At 33.5% G+C, this 17,240-nt stretch overlaps 1 protein-coding gene across 4 annotated transcripts in view; it reads right to left on the minus strand.

Annotated features, from left to right (window-relative positions):
- RANBP17 (RAN binding protein 17) overlaps positions 1-17,240 on the minus strand; it is a 319,506-nt gene that overhangs the window by 209,969 nt on the left and 92,297 nt on the right. The window lies entirely within an intron of this gene.

Raw genomic sequence — 17,240 nt, forward strand, 5'->3', positions numbered from 1 at the left:
GAAAAGAACACCAAGGCACATGATAATCACATTGCTCAAAATAAGTGATAAAGACAACATCTTACAAGGAGGCAGAGAAAAGAGGTGGATTACATTCACAGGACTAGAGAAAAGGCTTAGATTTGTCATCAAGAGGAGGCAGTGGCACAACTTCTTTAACGTACTGAAAGGGAAAAATAGCAACCTAGATTGATATATACTGTGGATATATCTTTCAAAAAGAAGGCAAAATAAATGCTTTCCTGACATACAAAAGCTGAAAGAACTGTCATCAGGATTTCTTTCTTTTTTTTTTAATTTTTAAAATTATATTATGTTAGTCACCATCAGGATTTCTGCACTGCATAAAATTTTATGAGAAATCTTTCAGACAGGAAGAAAATTATGCCACATGGAAATCTGTATCTACACAAAAGAATGGAAAACATTAGAAATGGGAACTACCTGGATAAATATAAAAAGCTTTTTTTTTTCTTCTTATTTAAGTCTCTTTAAAAGATAATTGAGTGTTAAAGCAAAAATAATGTTAAGATATTATGGGATTTATAATGTATGTATGCAGAAGTAAAATGTATGACAACAATAGCACAAGGCCAGAGGAGAGATGGAAGTATATTGTTGTGAGGTGGTATTACTTGAAAGGGAACTGTGATGAGCTAATGATACGCACTATAAACCCTAAAGAATAACTACAAAACTAATAGAAGTTATAGCTAATAAGTCAAAAAGAAGATTAAATAGAATAAAAACATTCAATCCAAAAGAAGGAAAGAAGAAAAGAAGGAAGGAAGGAAGGAGGGAAGGGGAGAGAGAGAGAGAGAGAGAGAGAGAGAGAGAGAGAGAGAGAGAGAGAAAGAAAGAAAGAAAGAAAGAAAGAAAGAAAGAAAGAAAGAAAGAAAGATGAGAAGAAGGAAGGAAGGGAAGAATGAAAGACATGGGAGAGTAAATCAGTTGAAGCAAATAGAAAAAAGCAACATAATGGATTAAATCCAACCATATTAATAATTACATTAACATAAGTGGTCTAAACAGCTCAATTAAATGGTAGAAATTATATTCTATGGTTAAAAAACACAAGATTGAACCAACTCTATTTATATATAAATAAAGACTTAAACAGGTTAAAAGTATAAGAATGGTAACAGAATGAAAAGAAAGTGATAGTAGCTACATTAATATCAAACAAAGTAGATTTCAGAGCAAAAAATATTACCATGAACAAAGAGGGTCACTTCATAATGATAAAGGTGTCAATTCATCAAGAGGACATAACAAGAAATTAACACTGCTAAATTATAGTCAGATATTTCAACACTTCTCCCTCAATAATCAACAAAATCGACTAGCCAAAAAATCAGAAAGAATACAGAAAGCTTCAATACTCTTAAAATCTCAGTTCTCTCCTTAAACAGATCTATACACTTAATATAATTCAAATAAATGTTGACTGATAAGCTGACTGTAAAATCTGTAAAATCTGTACAAGAGGCAAAAATTAGAATAACTAAAGCTATTTTTAAAAAGAATATAAAATTTAGAGGACTTACACTACCTGATCTTGAGACTTACTAAAGGCTACAGTAATTAAAACAATATGATATTGGCATAGGGCAGGCTAATTGATCAGTGAGACAGAATAGAGACTTCAGAATTAGATGTATACATACATAATGAATTAATTTTCTACTAAGGACCCAAGATAATTCAACAGAAGAAAGGACAGTCTTTTCAACAAGTGGTACTGAAACTACCTGATACCCATATGATAAAGCGACACAAAGCCCAACTCCTATCTCACACCATAGACAAAAACTAACTTGAAATGAATCACAGGTATAAATGTAAAAGCTAAAAATAATTCTAAAGACTATACAGGAGAAGGAAGTTGTGACCTTGCAATAGGTAAAAATTTCTTAGGACACAAGAGGCAAAAAAGAAAAAAACCAATAAACTGGAGTTCATCAAAACTAAGAATGTCTGCGTTTCAAAAGACACCATTAAAGAAAACAAACAGCAAATCACAGATGCAAAGGAAATACTCATAATACATATGTCTGACAAACAACTGGCATATAGAAGTTATTTTTAAAAATTGTATAATAAAAAAACAAATATCACAATGAGAAATGGGCAAAAGACGTGAACAGACACTTCACAAAGGGAGATATATGAAAGGCCAGTAAGTCCATGAAAAGACACTCAGTATCATTAGTCATCAGGAAATTGCAAATTAACACTACAGTGAAATTCCACTACCCTTGCCATAATGACTAAAATTTAAAAGACTGACAAGTTGACAAGTATGCAGAATAACTGTAACAAATAAATTGTCAGTGAGAATATAAAATGGTACAATCACTTTGAAAAACAGTTTGACAGTTAACATCCCCTATCCTATCACTTGGCAATTTTATTCCAAGAGGAGTGAAAACTCTAAGAGAAGTGAAAATATATGCCCTCACAAAGACTTGCAGGTAATGTTCACAGCAGCTTTTTTTCGTAACAACAAAGAGGAAAAAGGACAAAAATGGTCCATCAACAAGTTATATAAATATATTGTGGGACATGCAGACAGTGTAATACCAGTTAGCAATAAAAAAGGAACAATTACATAGATCACAATTACATAGATTAATCTCAAAAACAGGATGCTGAGATAATAAAGCCAGACACAAAGGGTATAGACTGTGTGATTTCATTCATATTAAAAAAAAACCAAACACCTAGAAAAGAAAAATCTAATCAACAGTGAAAAAAGTAGATTATTGGTGGCCTGGGCCTGTAAGTAGGATCTGACTGGAAAGGGGTACAGGGAAACTTTTGCAATGATGGAAATATTTTATATCTTGAATGTGGCAATCACTATAAGTGTACTCTCTATACATGTACACGTTTGTCATCACTCATCAAGTTGTATACTGTGTATGTAAAGTAGATCTCAATAAAGTTGATTTTTTAGAATGTAAAAGGGAATGAACTAGAAAGGGCTTAAAGAATGAATTTGAATAGACTGAGAAATGAGCAGGTGATCAGGGCATGGTGACAAGCAGTTTAGACAACACTTCTACAAAGTCTGGTTATGAAAGAGAAGAAAAAATGTGGTAGTAACCAACGGGGGAGCAATGTGGTTTCTCAGTAAGGAGACTGGTTGGATTATGGTTCAAAATACAACAGTTTAGGGTTCTGCCTCAGTTTGGCATTCCGCTGCGGTTGGGGGCTGAGCTGGTAGTAGAAGATCAGGCCAGCTAATGCTTGCATATGGTGGACCCTCAAAAAAAGAAGCTGGATGTTAGGATCATCTTAGAGTTCTGGAAGTTGTTTCAAACACGTTCATAAAGAATTGCAAGCAGTATCAACTAAATGATCATTCAGTACTATTATTGTGTCATTTTAAGACAGTTCCAAACGTACACAAACCTAATGGAACAGATCTTCTGAAATGTAACTCTAGAATCAAAATAGACATTCAAAGCTTCTGCACATCTTTCAAAAATGGACTGTTTTTTTTGTTTGGGTTAACTGGAAAGCTGACAGATGAAAGATGAAGCTATGATGGGAGTAGCTTAACATGATGGGAGTAATTAAAATATAACTAGACTGTGACTTGATTATATCTGCAGTAAGCATATACACTGCTGTTTTTAAAAGTTTTCTTTAAATTAAGAATCTAAGTGAGGGGCGCCTGGGTGGCACAGCGGTTAAGCGTCTGCCTTCGGCTCAGGGCGTGATCCCGGCGTTATGGGATCGAGCCCCCCATCAGGCTCCTCTGCTGTGAGCCTGCTTCTTCCTCTCCCACTCCCCCTGCTTGTGTTCCCTCTCTCACTGGCTGTCTTTCTCTGTCAAATAAATAAATAAAATCTTAAAAAAAAAAAAAAGAATCTAAGTGAAATTATTTAGTCTGTGGAAAAAGTCCAAGTTAGAAAGTGATTATTTCAGCACACTAAAACTACCATGACAATCGGAAACAACTCAAAGTAGAATAGCAAATATCGATTTAAACAAGACAATATAATCTTAACACTTTCTCTCTGTATTTGAACACTGAAAGTTTCTCATTTGGCTATTTAGTTTCTACTTTCACTTATTTCATAGTTTTCACTTTCGCTTCTCAAAAGAGGACTAGATACCTTGCCCAAATTCTTCTTCCCCCTCAGGAAAGAGTTGTAATCCTCATCAAAAATAGTTTTCTCAAAAATATCCTCAAAAAATATAGAACAATAACTATAACATTAAAATTCAAAGTGGATTTTTCAGCAACAGCAGATAAACTAAAGAGATTGTGAATTTAAAAATAACTGTAGGCTTTTACCTTGGCAGAATACTTAAAATTAGCTCACTTCCTACATAAAAGACCAGCTAAGAGAAGGTAGGCAACAACACTGTAATGAAGAATTGATAGATGCAGGATAATCTTGTGAACTTAAAAGTTCACTGTTTCTGTCATTTTATCTATTTGCTCCACAGTTCATTGTTGGTCTCAAGTGCTCTTTTGCAAAAAAAAAATTTATTAAGATTTGTATTTCCTCAATCAGAAGCCTTCAAGAGCATGGAAGTGATGTCAGCAGTTGCTGAAGACAGAGTTTAGAGTTCAAGTTCCACCCTAGTTCCGTGGAATCTTGCCTTGTAAGGATTTAGGATAAGTTTGTATTCAGATTCTGGGGTTCCCCACTGTGTGCCTTCTTCCTTTCCAGTAGCCCTCTAATTTTCAGCTGCTCTGAAAGCCCTGATTTTCAACTTCTAACTCATCAAAAAAGATGGCTGATTTCTGCTTGAGCTGTATTCCTGTACACTGTATGAGCTTCTGAGTTTCTTCAAGAGAAAAGCCAGATAAATGTACATCTCAACCAGTTTTGTTCCTTTTACTCAAGGAGCATCTACTCTCTGGTTTCTACCTACTTCTGGTCACTCTCCAGTGTTTTAAAATAGTGAGTTTTTAAAAAAATATTTTGTCCAGAAGTTATAATTCAGTCAGGCTGATGTAAGTACTTCAAAGAAGCTTTATTCACAAGAGTTGAAATGTGGAAGCAATCCAAATGTCCATCCACAGATGAATGGATAGACAAAATATGGTATATACATACAATGGAGTATTACTCAGCCTTAAAAAGGAAGTAAATTCTGACACACGCTACAACATCAATGAACCTTAGAGAACATTAGCTAAGTGAAATAAGCTGCTCACAAAAAGACAAATACTGTATGATTCCACTTACATGAAATACTTAGAGTAGTCAAAATGATAGAGACAGAAAGTAGAAAGGTAGTTGCTAGTACTAAGGGTAAGGGAGAATGAAGAGTTATATTTAATGGGTTTAGAGTTGCAGTTCTGCAAGCTGAAAGAAGTTCTGGAGATGAACGGTGGTGATGGTTGCAAGACAATATGAATATACCTAATACCACTGTACATTTAAAAATGGCTAAGACAGTAGATTTATGTTACGTGTATTTTACCAAGATAAAAAAAATTGGGGGGGGGGGCGCCTGGGTGGCACAGTGGTTAAGCGTCTGCCTTTGGCTCAGGGCGTGATCCCGGCGTTCTGGGATCGAGCCCCACATCAGGCTCCTCCGCTATGAGCCTGCTTCTTCCTCTCCCACTCCCCCTGCTTGTGTTCCCTCTCTCGCTGGCTGTCTCTATCTCTAATAAATAAATAAAATCTTTAAAAAAAAATTGGAAAAAAGAAGACTTCAGTAGGATTATATGTATCAGGTTATAGCAACTGTATTAAAATTCATCTATCTCAAGCAACATTTCAATCATCTATGAGAATTCCCATATTTTTCTAAGCACATGAGAAACCAATCAAATTGAATATATATAGTATTTATTTTTAAGTTTGCAAAAAATGGTATCAATTCTGAATCACTTAAATATTAGTTTACAAATATTGCTTATAGCTTAATAGCATTGTAGATGCAGCTTCACAAAGATATTGGCTCTAGACAGTAATTATATACTCAGCCTAATGTTTCAGTTAATGGACGAGCATTTCAGTGATAATTGCAATGCTTGAACATAATATGCTTTTATTAGCAGTATAAAATAAAGCCAGCTTATACCAATTGAAAAAACAGGCTATTTATTTTTATAATTGCTTAATTTTTATTGTAAAAATATTATCAAATGATAAAAAGAAAACCTGTAATAAATACTAGCATTTTATCTACAATTATAGAAATATACTTAAAAACTTAATTATGGTAAACAGTGACATAAGCTGTATTTGTGAAAAATTCATTAATGTAATTATCCAAGAAAAAAATTAGATAAAATAATTACGTTAAGAAAATAAAAGCCTTGATTCTAGTTTTCTCTCTACACTTACTAGCCATGAGACCTTGGGCAAGTCATTTATTCTTGCACCTTACTATTGAAATAGAGTTAAAATATTTCTAACTGCCTCAAGGTAGCAAATGGTTTGTCAAGATCCTTTCTAGTTCTAAACTTTACAATGCTATTACATAATATATAAATAAAAAATTAAAACTCTAAAGTAAAGTATCCTTAAATGTGATATTCTATCTAGGTTCAGGAACATTCCTCTATCTAGAAAAAAAAAATACTCACCAATGACAAATAACAAAAAAATCCTGAAATTTCCAATAAGAAATAAAAAATATTTTATAAAAATTAAAAACCATAGCCCCAAGATCTATATCTCTCTGATATTTTCTTTTCATTGAAACTGTAATAGGTGATTTAACTCCTCATCAGCAAAAGCATCTGGGTAGGCATCTAAGATACAAGTAAAAGCACAATAAAACAGACCAATCAGTAGGTTCATTTTTAATTAGCAGTGGTTAAAATGCTTCAAGGACCTTAACAAGACTATTAAACTGCTGAATGAGAAGGGCTTACCAATGAATTAATATTACCATCAGAGCTCTCTACTACTTTTAGTACTGCTGTTATTTTTTTGCACATATATACATTTTTGACATTATATGAACACGCACAGCATTTAAATACCATAACAACGTAAAGACCAACCAAAATCATGTAGGTCATTTTACATGGATATGCCTAAGAATGAAATAATTTTTTAAAAAGCAAAAAACCCAAGATTTATAAATGGGCTTCCCTTTATGTCTTCTAACAAACAGTTCCATTCCACAATGGCCTGAGTGTTCCTAATTGTTTGAAATGGCAACTGCTCCAACCTGACAATTATGTTTAAAATATCATATTCAAAAAGGTATGTACAACAAAATTCTCCAGTTGATAAGGAACTAAGAGATGATAAACAGCATTAAGATATAAAACATCAAATTTACATGCATTTGGCAGACTTTATAGCATACTGTAAAACTAAGTATGATAGAAAGTAATGTAAAAATCCTTAGACTCTCCTCTGTATAATCAAGTTAACCGTGAAAACATAAAAAAAGATTACTTTTAAATTAATGCATTTCTTTTAATAAAAAATAATACTGGAAAATGTAGGAAAATAGAGAAATATTTAAAAATTCTCTTTAACTGTCCTGAGAAATAAAGAAAATGAATATTTTTGTTTCTTATAGTCCTTTTGTTTCTCCTTTTTTCATATAGTTGAATCTTATTTTTTTAAATATTTGCTTCATTTGTTTGAGAGACAGCGCATGTGCAGACACACGGGCGGGGGGCCGGCGGCAGAGGGGGAGGGAGAGGGACAATTAGGCACCGTGCTGAGCAAGGAGCCAGACATAGTGCTTGATCCCACTGGAGCCGAAATCCAAAATCAAGAGTCAGATGCTCAGCTGACTGAGCCACCCAGGTGCCTGATCTTACTCTGTAATTAATATTATGTACTATTTTCTATTAACATTATAAAAGTAGCATTTTTGTAAGTGACTTCAAATGTCATGCTAATAGAGATGAGTCTCTTTATACCAAATTTACTACTACAAATACCAAAGCAATGGGGACTGACAATTTCCTAATAATAGATTTCTAGACATGGCATTACCAGATCAAAGGGTATGCACATTTTTATGACTCCTAACACGTTCTGCAAATAGCTTAACAAGAATATTGGATTAGTATATGGTTTTCTAACAGTGTAAAATAAAAGGCCTAAAGACATGGATATCGAATAACTATTTAGTCAACTGGCATTTGTTTAATACAAGAGTGGGTATGTAGGACTTCACTAAGCCAAACACGCAAATAGCAATCTATACTTCTGTGGGAGGATTTCTAAAGTCACCCTTCACACCTTGGTCATATATACACTACATGGACTAGTAGGTAGAACTTCTGGACGAGTGTTTAAGTGGAGTTCAGGGATCACGTATATCAAAATTAATAGGAGTACTTATTACAATATAGATTTCTGGGTCCTGGCCCAGATCTGCTGTATCAGAATCTCTGAGAAGTAGAAGAATCTGCATTTAACAGACTCTAGCCCCCACAGGACTTTTTCATACATCACAGTTTGAGGAACCACTTTCCAGAAACATCACATTGGGGATTTGGAGTTATAATAAAGCTTCTGGGACTTAACTAAAATTGATTTTTTTTTTCTTTTGGCTAGCAATTCACTTTTCAATTTTTTAGAAACTACTGCATAACAAATAGGAACACAGAGAAATCTCACTCTCTTCAGTAAAGCTATAAAAGGATAAATTATCCCTTTCCAATAAGAAAAGTAGTAATGATGATAATATATCTTGAGATGCATCTTCTATTTCCACAATCAGAGAGCATGTTGTAGGTGGAAATTAGGATCCTAAACATGATACCTCTATACAGCAAGTGCTCTGGAATCTGACCAACCTAGGTTTGAATTCTGTCCTCTTTTTATCTGTGAATACTTTTGGCATATTAGAACTATGATATCAAAATCTTCTCAAAAAGAAAAGAAACCTTTTTTTATATTTACCTACTACAGTAACTGAAAAGCTGCTGTTTAGCAGAGTAAGAATCAAATAAATTCCGAATTTGAAATAACCAAAATAACCACCCTCATAAAGATCCCCTTTGCTTCCTCTGAAATCCATTTCAGGTGTTACAATCATTACATCCAACTCACATTTAATGAACAATTTCTCCACTCCTCCTACCTTGTATTTCATTGACACTACTGTATCCTTATCTTTTTATTCGTTGCCTTGCTTTTGGGGGAAAATAGCTTCAACTAATATTTAAATTTAGTAATGATGAGAAAAAAAGAGGGTCTTTTAAGCATCCTCTCTTCCAGACTTTGAGATTGCTAGCCCTTTTGATATAGAAAGATTATCCTTTATCTCCGAACTTTTTTTTTTAATTACTTGGAGGGCTGTGGAAGGTAAGTGAAACTACAGAGACCCATAGATAAGTATTATTAACATTTTAATATATTTTCTTCCAATCTTCTTTGATGACTTTGAAAAAATTTATATATTTATAATTTGTCGTTCTTTAAAAAATGTAACATTATCAAAAGCTTCATACCATGTCAGTAAAATTTTCACAAAAGAAAAAAGTATGGAATAATAGAATAGTTATGCCTAGGAAGAGAAAGTACAAGGGAGTAAAGGACAAAAACTTTCTACATTTAGCCTAAACAAATTCCATTGTCTGCCTGATATTTCCTCATATGTCTGTATCATAACTTGTTTAATCAATCTTCTTCTCTTTTTAAATATCACTGGGACAAACACCTTGGTACATACACAAAGCTTTGCCTACATTTTCAGATTATTTCCTCAGGCTACACTTCCAGACACTGGGTTAACAAAGGTGAATATTTTTAAAGACCCTGATATTATAATTATATTGTAATTTGGTCTGATTTCTCTGAAGCAGAACATGAAGGAAAAGTGGATTACAAAATAAGCTGGAGAACAAAAGATAAACAGTACTATTATTTTGAAAGTCAAAATTTCACAAACATACCTTCAATTTAATACTTAGATTCTAATTGACAATCTGCAATAAAAATGCTAAATGCAAAAATGTGTATGTCGCTTGGTCATAAATTTCAAGGTCTTAAAGATATGGCTATAACAACCATCAGAAACATTTCACCTGTAACACAGAATACCCACAAATGGTCATAAAAATCTTTTGTTTGTAACAATATACAGTATATGTATTTATTTCTCCCAAATAATGTCTGACTTCCCAAAATTAACTGATATACTACAAATATTTATTGGAAGGCAGTTCTTTTAAAATATATCAATATTAATTTTTATTTCATTGAGAATTCTTACTGTCTTTATCAGACATAAATAGGTATATCAGCTATAAAGGCTATGCTATCGCTCCAAATATTATCCATATCTTCCCAAATTTTTCAAGTAGAAATTCTTAAATGTTTTCTGACATAAGAAGAACTAGATTTAAGTTTAAGTTATAGGCATCCTGTCCCTTTCACATGAATCCAATAGAGTTGTGGTCAACGAGTAAAAAGTAAATTTAACAAATCATGAATTTATAAACAGAGAACTTAATAAAGCTTGCTGATAATCTGTTAGGTTGATAAAAATGCATAGCTTTGAATGACCCCACAGCTATCTTAATAGACAGATTTCTGTAACTGCTTTAGGTAATGGCTACTAGAGAGTATTTAAAGGGAAGACAACAAGTAAGGCAGTACCATTCTTCCCTACACATACATGACCTTAAGATGTGAGTGTATAGCAGGTGAAGTTTATCTGCATTTCTTGTCATAGAAGCTGGTCTATTTTTAATCATTTTTCTGTCAATATAGAAAGATAAACCCGAATTCTCTAGTCACCCAGAATCAAACGACTCTTACAATTTTATAAAGATCCATTACTGGCTATCCTAGATCTACTCATATATGACCTAGCAATGATAATATGCCACACTCCTATAAATCAATTTCCAGGAGTATGAGAATCTATATTTTTACAATATCCTAGACTCCCTTACACTCAGGCAAACATGAGATCCACTATACTAGAATTATCTTCCAATCCTCTTTCCTTGCCATCCTACATTACAGAATTATCTTCAAGTTTCCACTCGAAGCATTTTCCTTTCTACATCCAAAACTGATTAGAAAAAACAGTGAACATGACTAGGAAGAGCCTGGGTTCCATACTGAGTCTACAACTGTGTGGCCTTACATTAAGTTATCAATTTCTGTGGAATGGGGTTGGGGAGATACTTCTGTACCTACAGAAGTGATTGGTCTAGACAGCATTTCCCAGACTATATTTTGTACAGCACAAGTAGGTTTTCCCCAGAGAAAAGGTTTCTATGGGTAAGTAATTTTGATAAATGCTAAGGATTATTTAAGACAAGGCCTTCTTAAAACCTTTAATATGCCAATATGCATTGCTCTTCCAAGCTTCCAAATTTGGCAAAATAAAAAACAAAAACAAAAAACAACCCTTTTCCAAAAGAACTATTACCCTGTTAAGTTAAATTCTGTTTTCAGGAGCCTTGTGATATGCAGAAAACAACTTGGAAAATGCTCATTTAAATTATATCTGGTCTCTTCCAGGCTCTAATATTCTGTAATTGAAAACATGGCATACTGGTTAAATTGCAGTAGAGAAGTGACAGCCACATTGCTGTCGTCACCACCGTCATCGTCATCATCACCATTATCATAGATAGCAGTAAACACTTAGCAAGGACCACGTGTCAGGCGCTGTGCCAACTGTCTCATACATACTCTCCTCTAATCTCAAAACTTCCTTCAGAGGTGGACACTGTTATTCTTATTTTCTAGATGTAGAAAGAATGGCTCAAAGAGATTACAAATTTGCCAAAAATCAAAAGGCAAGTTAAGAGAAAACTGGGCATTACATTCAAATCAATCTAATTCTAGCAACAGGAAAGAGTGTGGCTTCTGACCTAATCTTGCTAACACTGTTTGAAGGACTTTTCTTAAAAAGTATTAATTTTTAAAAGTTAATGAGTGCACAGGTTAGCAAAATAACACACATAAAGAAATGCCAAGAACAGGGAAGAGTCACATTTGAGGACTGTTCAAGCATTAGTTCAGATTGCAGTTTTCTTTTTAAAAAAATCCATATATTAAGAGAAATTAGATTTAGAAAATTCCTTTAAGGAAAAAAAGTTTTAGTCTTACTTACAATGTTAAAATAAATGTTGAAAAATTAGGATAAGATTAGGATAAGCCATAGTTTATTACCTAGATACCTTATATAACCATATGCATTTTAGTTCTCAGGAGAGGAGAACAGTGGAGGAGTCCTCTACTGACTTACACATTCTCCTAGAGTATTTTACTTTAGCACAATGTTTGACACATAATGAACAAGAGGTCATTTTCCCCCTACCCTTCTCTACACCTTAGGTTAAAATACAAGCAAGAAAAGAGCAGGCATTTAGGTTTAAAAGAGGGTAGAAGGAGTTAAAACAAGCAAATGATAAAAACAAACTACGACACAGCATCTGTCTTCAAGCACATAATTCAGTGGTTCTCAAACTTTAGTGAGCATCAGAATCACCTGAAGACCTACAGATTGCTGGGCCCACCCTCAGAGCTTCAGCAGGTCAGGTATAGCGGGACCCTAGAATTTGCCTTTCTAGTTTCCAAGTGGACTAAGGCTGCTGATTTGGGGCCTCAATCTGAGATCACAGCTGTAATTCAATATTTCTAACTTTCAAATACCAATCTCTTCTGATGAACATAAAAATCTCACCTCCTTTCTTTCATTCAGACATTCTTTCCCACTCTCCCTTAACCTCCGTGGAAACAAACCCATTTATTTTCCTTCTCTTCAGAATCACTGCTTTCAGTTCTTTTTAATTAGTCTGCAAGCAGCTAAAAGGTAGTATTCTAATTTTCCTGAAATTACGAAGATTTTTTACAAGGCTTCATAGCTTACAACTTACTTTCACATATATTTAGTTAGTATTCATAATTCTAATAAGTATTCTGGCAGTACTTATGTTTTAAGGTAGTACTAGTATTCATATCTTGAGAAATTACAAAATGTTCCCCCTGCTCTTTTCTCTTCGAGTGATCCATTCTTTTTTTCCTATTTGAATTATCTGATTTTTTTGGATAAAAGACACAACATAACGGATGTTGGCACAATTCACTGTGATACACAATGTATTATGATACAATTTATTGCCAAAAAGAGCATTTTATGAATATTAAGATTTTTATTCTAATGACAAAGAAAACAAAGTTATTAGCAAGGCTTAGTGTCACAGACCTAGTTAATAGCCCATCATGCGCTGCATGACTGATCCCCAAAAAGAACAGGAGAGGGGAAGCAAAAGAGGAGGGAGAGGAAACAAAAATTCAACACAAATATCAAAAGCAAAAGAAGACAGAAAAATAGAGATTTTGAATCAATTATAGATTTGATTAGGTCAGAAGTCACCACTTATGTCTTTTTCTAGAGAGGCTTCAGAATCAGACTGTCTAGTTTTAATTTCCAGTTCTGCCACATGAACTTAGATTATCTGCTGATATTATAATCACTGTAAATATCTGCTCCAAATAGAAAATGTTTGTAAATTCTCCACACACAAAAATCAATCTGTGATATCTGTTGGTTTCCAAAAACATCCAGAATTACATTAGATATTCTAAAGATTAGAGTACATGAAATTCTTTAAAGGAGAATTTTGGCATTACATTAAAGTCATAGAGAGAGAATGTTTTAAAACATTGAGTCCTACCTTGTTATCCTTAACAGTATCAGCAGCTTTTTAAGTATCTACATTGTATTAAATTTAAAAGATTTTTTCTTTCTTTCTTTTCTTTCTTTCTTTCTTTGAGAGAGAGCGCAGCACAAGCAGGGAGGGGGAGGGGCAGAGGGAGAGGGAGGAGTAGACTGCCTGCTGAGTGGGGAGCTCTATGTGGGGCCCAATCCCAGGACCGTGAGATCATGACCTGAGTGGAAATCAGACACTTAACCGACTGCGCCACCCAGGTGCCCCTACATTGTATTAAATTTTATGCTAGGCATTTGTTACGTATTTTACATAATCCTCACAATTCTCTGTAAAAAGCGTCTCTCCTGTTGATAGGTGAGGAAACTGATACTAAGTGAAGTTAATGCATTTGCCAAGGGTAATAAGAGATAGGAGGAGCACAGAACAGGCTTGCGATCTATAGGACTACAGAATATAGAAGCCCAAGCTACTTCCCACTACAACACTGGGTCTTTATTCTAAAGAGATGAATTCTTGCTTAACTGGATTGTTTGATAGCAATCTTTTTTGGGGGGGAGAAAAAATTTTACAAGCCAAGTTTCTACAATATATAGCCTCTATTTCTCTAACATTGCCTGCCAGAAATAAAAAAGGTGACTACACTTACAATTTCCACCTTGGACTGCTTTTTAAAAATTCAAAATAAATAATCATCCTTATTATAACACAAGACAGAGGTTATAAGCAGTTCTCATTATGATGCTTTCTTAAACTCTAACTGCTAAACTTAAATGAGAGGCATTTGGTACAATCTGAAAAATATTCAGTTCAATTAAAAGTAATTGATGCATGGTGAAATAATTCTTCCCAAAGCTGCTGTAAAATCTTCAAAAAAATAAAGCTACTTAATAATTTTCATCTCCTACAGGCTACAGAGAAGCATTATTGCATATTAAAAATTGGAGTGTAGTTTTCCCAGAGGTAAAAGAAAGTTATTAAAACAACCTATTTATTGTTGATATAACTATCCATTTGTGCCACACAAAAAGTAACAAATTTCAGTACATTAAAAGAAAAGCTAATTAAGGTATAATTAGTATTTTCTGTATTTTGATAATTAGGGGTTAGTTGGCTATTCCTTTTCAAATTTCTATTTGATGCACCCCGACAATGCCTTTAATGAGCAACTAACGCTCTTGAATCCCTCATGGCAGAGGAGTTTAGTGACCACTACTACATTACTTTCATTTATCACTGCCTCTTTACCTATAAATTAATCTAGCCCTGTAGCTATGTTGATCTACTTTATATCAATTTCTTCATCCATATCAGCTGAATATGTATGGCATTAACCTCATTTGCTAGTTGAGAAAAGCAGAATTAAAATGAGATCTAATTTCTTGTGCACAGCACAATTTCAAAACTGCCTGCTAATTTCCACCACCTGTCAGTGTGAAGAGCCTTTACTTTCTTGTAATTAAATAAAACAGTATATTTTTTTAGCAGCTCTGAAAAATGCTAATCTTTCAAAAGTGCTCAGTGATCATTAATCATTAGGACAGTAAAGGAGCCTTATTCAGAATGCTCATTTATCCTTTGTTTAAACTAAAACAAAATACTTTTTTGGCCTTTTCACAAGAAAGAAAAAAATAAATGTACTAGATGGCATATAAACATTAAGTATTATAATCTATGCTACTGAAGTTTCTATTTATCTGGTTTACTGCCACATGGTGGTAAGAAGCTTAACATTACATAACCTGAAGCTAGCTAGTTTGATAAAATAAGCAGAAAAATAATAAGTACACAATATTCTCTGAAATCAGTAGAAATCTAATAAATGCAGATTGCACCCATCTATACGTAGTAGAACTTAAATTTGTAAGACTTAGAATACAGTATAATTGGAGAATAATTTTTGACAACACGTTTAAACAAATTCATTCAATAAACTGCCTACTATGCTATGCATTAAACTGTTGCCTAAAAGTATCATTTGAACAAAGGCAGTGCCATTCAGACTTATACAAACACAGTTAAGCACTTTTAATAGATTTTACTGGATTTCCCAAATATATATAATGTAACCAACAGGGAAAATCTAAAAATATAAAAAAAAATTAAGAAAACACTGCTTGCCATTTTAATATTAGAGACAGCAAATTAATATTTTATTAATTTTACTAATATTATTTTATATTTCTTTTGTCTTTTCTCTAATACCTTTGTTTTTATTGTTTGTTTTACATCATTATAATCATACTGTACATGTCTAAGTTAATAAACAGCCTGCAATTCTGGTTTACCATTCATGTATATTTTTCAGTATGCCTATCTGATCAATTTTTCTTCCTAGTTAATAGATCAGAACATCAATTAGCAATGAACAGTATATATCTGAGAAAGGAAAATATAAACACACACACACACAAATATATTATTAAAATGTTTGCTCTCAGTCTAAACATATCTACTCTTCAAACACTAATGTGACTTGGAAATAATATTCTATGTTTACTTTCTTATACTTATCCTACCAAAAAAGCATAATGCATTAGTATGTAAGTGATTAATATAAAATACTTTTTAAAAATGATATAAATAAATGATTGAAAATGAAATGATCCACAACACTCCTCATTCAGTTCTGTAGGAAACACTTAATGCTATAGGATCACTACAGCATTAAAGTCTAAAACTCTTGGAAATATTTCAACCATATTTATTTAAAAACTTGTAGCTAAAAAGACTTATCATTCCAGTTAATCAAGTCCTCATAATACATAATAGGTGTTACACATTTCTTGAAGCAAACAAGAAACGAAGATGTGAGATGGATTATTTACAAATACTGAGTAGCTCCTAGGTTTCTGCAGCAGAAGTAGGATGGACCCTATCGCACCTGGATTTCCTTCAAGCAAGCTACTTAAAGCAATTATGACCAAAAGAAAGAAAATACTTTCAGGAATACAGTAGGAGGTTCTCACTGATAACTATTTTGACACTAAATAAAGATAACCAATTTATTTTTTTTTATTTCTTTTATTTATTTGAGAGAGAGAGAGAGAGCAGGGGGTAGGGTCACAGAGAGAAGCATATTCCCCACTGAGCAGGGAGCCTGATGCGGGGCTCAATCCCAGGACCCTGAGATCATGACCTGAGCCAAAGGCTGAAGCTTAACTGACTGAGCCACCCAGGTGCCCCAAAGATGACCAATTTTAGTACCAGCATCACAGATGAACACGTTTCTAGTAGAAATTCAGAAAATTTGCGTATGCTTCTATCATTGAGATGCCAAAGTCAGTGAAATATTTTCACATGTAAGTTTCTTTTAAACAACTCAAATATTTTTTAAGACAGCAGATTCTACCCCAAGACTCCAAGAATTAAGTTCCCTATCTCCATCTTACAAAGTGGCCAATGATGTATTTGGCAGATTCTCTGAATTTTCAAAAATATCCATCATTACCCCAGAAGCAAGAACTATCAAAGAAATGTAGACATCGTGTATGTATAAATCATGAACTCTGGACATAATTTAAATACAAGCAATATTTCTTAGGAAACGACTATTTTGTATGCCTCACCTTTTGATTTGTGGGGGAAGACTGTCTTGTCATGATTTGCACAAGACGCAACAACTATTATGAAAAACTACAGGCCA

Source organism: Ursus americanus, chromosome 15, assembly GCF_024610735.1.
Source record: "Ursus americanus isolate L20-20 chromosome 15, mUrsAme1.1.p, whole genome shotgun sequence".
Lineage (NCBI taxonomy): Eukaryota > Metazoa > Chordata > Mammalia > Carnivora > Ursidae > Ursus > Ursus americanus.